Genomic DNA, 7,531 nt, shown 5'->3' with positions numbered 1-7,531 from the left:
ACTCCCCTTATTTAACTTAATAAAACTTAGAAATATACCATTTATATAGATAACTAATAATAAAACTATTTACAAATTTATTATATCAATATTTCAATATTAATATTATATTTATAATATTTTTATTTATTTTCCATATTTTCTTTTTAATATATATATATATATATATATATATATATATATATATATATAATAAAAATGGTATTATATTAAATTGAAAGATTGTCATTTTAGTATAACTATTTGAAAACAATATAATTTAACATTCAAGGTATTGTGATCTTAAGCATATCATATATGTGGAAAGTTTCTAACCAAATATAAAACACAAACAATAGTTTAAACAAAAATACTAATTGAGAGGACACATAAATATATAGTTATCTTTAATTATAATATTATTATTATTATTATTTATATTTATATATAGAAATCTCTATCAATTTAGTTATTTTTCAATGTTGAACAACAAATGTCATATATATTTAGAGTTGAGATGGAAGGAGCTTGAGAAACTCTTGTAGTAGTTAGAGTTTCACTCTAGCCGCTCAATCTTTGCACCATTTGCATGGATTTTTTGCAGATCTCCTTTGTAGACCATTCAATGGTGAATCCTTTCAATTTGGTAAATAAATATGTTCCTTTTGCAGGTATGCATTTCAGTCAAGCTAGCTCTTGTATGGTTTCGTACAACCCTATGTTGAAGTTTGGTTTTGGTCTTCCGGTGGTAGAAGAAATTTCTTCCCTTAATGTTCTCATGGATGAGGAAGCTTCCTGCTGTGAAAAATAATTTTCGTAGAATGACTTGGTTTATAGGTTTAATGAGTACTAGTCGTGGCTAATCAATCTACATAAATGGATTTCTGAGACATGGAAGCCAAGTTTTTATAGACGAGTTTAATATTTACCCTATGGCACGGGGTTTCTTCACTGTGGCTTTTGATAAGATTGAAGACAAGAAGGATATCTATGAAGTTGGGCAATGGTTTTGGAGGAGTGTTGGCCTCTTCATGCAGCCTTGAGCTCCCACTTTTGACTCGGTAATAACATTAAATTCTATAGCCCCAGTTTGGGTTAGGTTTCCAAACCTTCCTATGCATTTCTGAAATCACACATCACTTTTATCCATTGAGAATACACTGGAAAATCTCTATCATAGCTATCATGAAACAAAACAAAAAAATCAAGACTACTTATGTTCGCATTTGTGTGGAGATGGACTTCAACAAGTGTTTTCTCACATAGATTAATTTTGATGACTCCAAACTATGTTTGGGTCCAAAAGATTGACTATAAGAATATCTTATTTTGCTGTAAAGAATGTTATGAATAGGGGAATGTAATGAAAAATTGGCCCAAGTATTCTTGGAATAGCAAAGACTAGAAAAAACCCTGAAGGCCCAAATGGTGGGAAGGTGCACAAGGTGAACACTATAAGGTACTGAAAGAAGAAGAGCATTAGGACAAGAAAGACCCAAAAGACAAAAAGGAAGCAGTCAAAGAAACCATAGTCACAACAACAAAATCTAAGTAAGAAAAATAGCTTGCCAATGTGGATCCTCGTGTCACTAGTAAGGATTCCTCAAATGCAACATTTGTGGAAAAGTAGCAAACCCTTATGGAAAACAGATTCCTTCTGGAAACCAGAAGGAATCTTGTTAAAAAAGAATCTTCGGGTAGATTAGGCGGATGAGGAAGATTTCAAGAATAATTTCATGTAGTTTCCAAAGAACGATCCACCGAAATTCGCACAAATTAGATTTAAGTTGAGAAGAAAGGAAAAAAAATTATCCATGAAAAACAAAAAGTCAAACTAGATCAAAATAAAATTATAACTAAAAATAGAATGTAAATATCTTTGTATTTTAAGGTTTTTCTGGAATGAGTTAGAAAAAAAAAAAAAAAAATTCGTCATAGGAAATTTCTTTTGAAAATTTAGATTAAACCTTTGCGCTCAATCTCAAACCAACAAAAAAATAATAAAAATATATAAAAGTTATAACTTTATAATCCAGAGAATATATATATATATATATATATATATATATATATATATATATATATACTTAAAAGAATTGAAAATTGTCATGTAACTTAGCAAGATTATTTTATTTATATAAATTCCAGTCGGATACTATTCTTCATTCAAAAGCTTTTAAATACCAGATAGTGAAACATAGTTAAGCAAAGAAGTGCATGGAGTTAAGAGAATGTCTACTTATATGACACAACACAGATAGATGCTCAAATTATGAAACATCGATTTCCATTTGTGTTACATCAACATGCTTTTTCCTATTTGGGTTTTTTCTATTTTATTCACACATGTGAATTAAAATAATGTTTATTTTCATTGGATTTTTGTTTTTTAAAATCAAACTTAATTATATATAGTTAGTCATAAAACCAGAGTCCTTAATAAGTGGTCATTTATATAAAATCAGTGTCCTGTTTTTTATATGTACAGATTAGAAATAGTCATAAAACGAGTTATTTATATTTATATATATATATATATATATATATAATATGGTGATATAAATATTATTAAAATCTTGATTAAAGTTGAAAGGACAAGGAAATATAGACATTATACTATAAAAAATAGTTTGGAGAGTAAGATATAGAGAAGAAAGGTAGTTAAAAAGTTTTGAAAATTAGTGTATATGAAAGTTATACGGGAATAATGAAGAAAACAACAACATTACATTGATAGCTTTAACAAAAAAATTAAGATTAAAGTGTGAAATTATTTGAAACGTCTCGTGATATGAAGAACAAGTAAGTATAGAAATTAGAAGCAAGTCACACATGTTTAGAAGTGAAGTGGGAAGACAAGAACAAACCAAAGGGTTGTGGGTAGAAAGGTTATGCCGAGTATGTGGAAATAGGGAGGTAGAAACTGAGCAACACTTTCCCTTATGTTGTGTAGCATAATCACAAATGAAGGCAAATAAAATTTGCATATAGGAGAAATAACCAACATTTGGAAAGTGTTTAGTGAGAGGTACAATGACATTAGTTGAGAAAGTGATGCAAAGAAAGAGGCAAACACTTGAGAATAAACTAATGGGATGACCAAACTTGATGTAAAGTGAAGGGGAACAAATCCAATAGAGTTGACCAAGTCCATGTTTTGGGTACTAATATTCCACCAACATCTCTAGTTACTTATTCCAAAGAGAAAAAACCCACAATTTTATTCAACTTTAAAAATGAACAAAATTACATCTTGTAGATGTTGACCACATAATTTCGGTAAGCACAACCTCTCAACTTATGAGCGTAAGAAAAGACGAAGAAAAAATTACATAAACATGTGAAGTTAAGTGTGATAGTAATCACTTAACTTCTCTCTTGTGTCTCTTTTTCTAGACCTTCTATCATCCCCCTGAGGTGGGGCCAATTAGAACCATTTCTACTTTGCTTCCAGTTATCTTCGGTGGGAGTTCTTTTTATGAATTTGAACTTTCTGAAACATGAACTCTCTTTGTGTCCATAGTCATATCCTCTTTATGGGCCACCTTTTTTTGTTGTTATGGATCATGGATCACTTTTGATTCTATGCTATTTTGTTGGTGGGTTGCATTGCCATTTTGGACCTAAGCATCCCCCTCTTCTTATTTTGGAGGTTTCTTTGTGATTTATTCTTCTTCTTCCCTTGTGAAATAGGGGTCAAAAGTCTTCCATCTATTTCTTTTACGGGCCTGCCCCTTTTACTTTTCTAGGTTATTTTTCCCCTTAGGGCATGTATTCTGCAAGTATCATGTCTGTAACAAGATTGACATTTGAACATTGTATTTTCATAATCCAAAAGTTGTCCACTAAAAGTTTTTATGTTTCAACTAAATGCGGTCAAGTAGACCTTTACTTAGGTCAATTTCTACACATATTCTAACAAAGATAAATAACACTTTCTTTGTTCTAAGGTGATCCATTTTCTTGAATGACCATAGAGTGCTCCCAATTTCCTCAAGAACCTAGTGAGGCCAGAAGGGAAGTGGAAGATTTTGTAGCCTTCACCCATACTAGAATTGTTGAGACCACCATTGTTGTGGTGTCAAAAATCTGGAAACCAAGGGGTAATGAAGAGCCTTGCGTTTCCCCAAAACCAAGGTCCTTGTTTCAAAACTCTATCCACATCTTCCTGGGTATCAAATTTTACAATGAAGAATCCTTTTGAACAAAGGTATGTGTCACATTTTTTGGCCCGTGTTGTGAAAACCCACTAATGTAAAACATCAAACCTAGGCAAAAAACCATTGAATCTACAGATCATTGCCCTAGATTGAAGAACATAAAAAAAGTTGATTTACCTTTATTGGGTTTACCTCTATGGAAGGGGATCATTGTCGGTGTTCAACAATATGGTCTAGGGTTGTGTTGTGGCAGATCAATTGGATTAGATCCCTTGCCTCATATCTGTTACAGGTCTATTTTGGCACAACACTCGCGACATTCAGATCAATAATTTTAGGGCTCATCAAACCCTAATTCAATTGTTACATGCCCTAGAGAAGTAAGCTCATTGAATGCCTCCTTCTATGAAAGTTTCACGGCTTGATGCCTTCTTGAAATGCCTCCTTGGGACACCAGTGCAGCTCAAGCCTTGAGACAGTGCGTTGCAGAGTAGGTAGGGCCACTGTGGCCTGCACTGCAGTGCACTTAGGCCCTCTTTAGCCTGTGCTGGGCAAGATTCAGCGAAATTTTCATAGGGTTTTGGGAATATTCCTTCATTCTAGATTATTCTAAAAGGTTCCCATATCTTATCTCCTCCTATGAGCTTGAAATTGGATAGGCTAAGGATCCATTAAACTCCCATCCTCTCATCCTATTGGGTCCCTATAATACTAGTGATTACCCCATTACTATTGTAGTTATACCCCTTATTTATATTGTTGTGCCCCTATTACCCCCATATTGTTATTTCTGTGCCCCATAGAATCCCTCTATTGTTATTTTTGTGGCTTTATATTATTATTGTTAGGTCGGCTGGATTATATTGTGACTCCTTAGACTCCTATATATAGAAAGGAGGTTTTGTCATTTGTATCATCCAAGAATTGTTCATTTATGTAATGTAAAGGAGGTTGCCCCCTCGAAGAGGCTGAATTCTAAGGCGTGGATCTCTCTTTTCTATCTTTTTGTGAGCTGGTTTCATAACATTTGGTATCAGAGCTTTGGATTCTAGGGTTTCGCTGCTCCAAACAGGTCATCGTGGAATTTTCGCTATAACTTTTTTTCTGTGACGTTTCAGAAGTCGCAAAAAAAACCCATTTGAGAAGAAATCGCGCTGAACCTTGGGTCCGAATTTCAGAGCTTTTCGCGTGATATTTTCGGAGATATGATCTGAGGAAGTTGGTCTTTTTGCAGACTCCTGAATTACATTCAAAACAGGTGACCTGGGGAAAATCGTCATAACTTTCTCTCTGAGGATCGGATTGAAATTTCGTAAGAAGGTACAGAAAGAGGACGGACTGTAGTTTCTTTATATATTTTTCAGATCCAAAGGTCGAAACAGTGACTCGTGGCACTTCGTACAAGTTCGCTCTACTGAACTAGTCTATAATCAAGTCACTGTGGGAGATTTGCATAACTCTTTCTTGGAGAATCCAATTTCGATCAGACTTGTGGCATTGGAAAGAGGACATAGAAGCTACTACAGGTCACAATTTCAGAACTGGATGATTCGAAATTACAGAGATACATCAGATTCAATATCAGGCTTCTACAAAGTGAAAAAAGGTGTGTAGTTTTTTTTTAATTTTTGCATAAGCTTGGTTTGAAGGAATTCAAAGGGCATAGTAAAGCATTATTATCGGTAACTGATGCCCCGAGGAAAGAAAATGCAAACACCTAGTAAGGAACCTGAAAGCTCTAGCATGACTCATGAAGAAGAGGAAGAAATGCTACATGATATATCAAAATTACAAGAACAAGTGCAACAAATGTCACGCTCACAAAAGCTAACAGAAGCTAAGATAAGTGGCGTGGAATCTAAGATAAATGGCGTGGAATCTAAGATAAAGGGCATGGAAGCTAAGATGGAGGATTCGATGGAAGAATTGAAGAAGTTGCTACAAGAAAGGGTCACTAATGGTGAAAAGGTAGTAAAGGAAACTCATGATGAGAACAAAAGAAATGTTAATCATGATTCCATAGACTCTAATGTTGGATCGAAGACTCACCATGTTCCAAAAATCGATATGAGGAAGTTTGATGGCAAGGATCCCGCCACATGGATATTACAGATGGAGCAATTCTTCGATCTCAATAATGTGCAAAACACACAAAAGGTACGTATGGCAACTTTATATTTGGAACCAAATCAGTTTGTATGGTATCAATGGCTTTGTTCTCGTAAACAATTTATCACTTGGGCAATTTTTACGGAAGAATTGATAGCACATTATGAGGATACAAAAAGCAACACTTTTTTTAGCCAATTGATAAGTCTCAAACAAAAGGGTTCAATAATGGAGCACATTGAGGAGTTCCAAAAATTGAACATAAGGGTAAAAGATATTCCAGAGGAGCATAGGATTGATGTGTTCATAGGGTCTTTAAAGGATAATATCCAACATGATGTGCGCCTTTGGGAACCTGATTCATTAGAGAAGGCATTCAGGTTAGCAAGAAAAATGGAAAGCAAAATTATGGCAACTAGGAAGCATACCATTCACAACTATAAAGACGGAAGTGTTGTTGCCCATAGTCTTCCACAACCTACAAGGTTGACACCACAACAATTGGAAGAAAAAAGAGCAAAAGGGCTTTGTTACAATTGTGATAGCAAATACACAAAGGTCATAAGTGTGCTGAGAAGAAATTATTCTACATAGATTGTGAAGAGGAAGAAGAAAAGGAGCAAGAAAGGTCAAAAGAAGAGGATATATTCCAGGAACAAAGCCTAGATGAAGAACAAATAAATCCGACCATATCTTGTAATGCATTGGCGGGAATTACCACTCCTCAAACCATCAAGATAGAAGGACAAATCAAGAAGAAAAAGGTAATAGTGTTGATTGATTCAGGAAGCACCCACAATTTTATTCATTGTAGGGTAGCAAAAGAATTGAATTGCTTCCTATATCCAGCACCAGAGTGTCAAGTGATGATTGCAAATGGAGGAACAATAAATTGCTCTGGAAAGTGCCATAATATCAAGCTATCCATGGGAGAATATGTATTGACTAGCCCAATGCTTTCCATTCCAATGGGAGGTGCTGATGTTGTACTAGGAGTCCAATGGCTACAATCCTTGGGTACAATAGCTTTTAATTTTCAAGAACTTTTCATGAAATTTTCTGTGGAAGGAAAGGAAGTTGAATTAAGGGGTATTGCAGGGAAACCAGGAAAGATAATCAGCTCTAATGGCATGACAAAGCTTCTAAAAAAGGAGCAAAGAGGTGTAATTGCACAATTATGTTCGCTAGATGTTTCCACATTGGAATCATCTATTTCTCCAGATCTCCAAAAAGTCCTGGACAATCATTCCAAGGTATTTGAGACTCCCAAAGGTCTCCCACCT

This window comes from Pinus tabuliformis, chromosome 4_2 (genome assembly GCF_031772625.1).
Source record: "Pinus tabuliformis cultivar Carrire ecotype Pingquan chromosome 4_2, CPIR1, whole genome shotgun sequence".
In the NCBI taxonomy this organism is placed as follows: domain Eukaryota; kingdom Viridiplantae; phylum Streptophyta; class Pinopsida; order Pinales; family Pinaceae; genus Pinus; species Pinus tabuliformis.
This window is presented reverse-complemented; position numbering follows the sequence as displayed.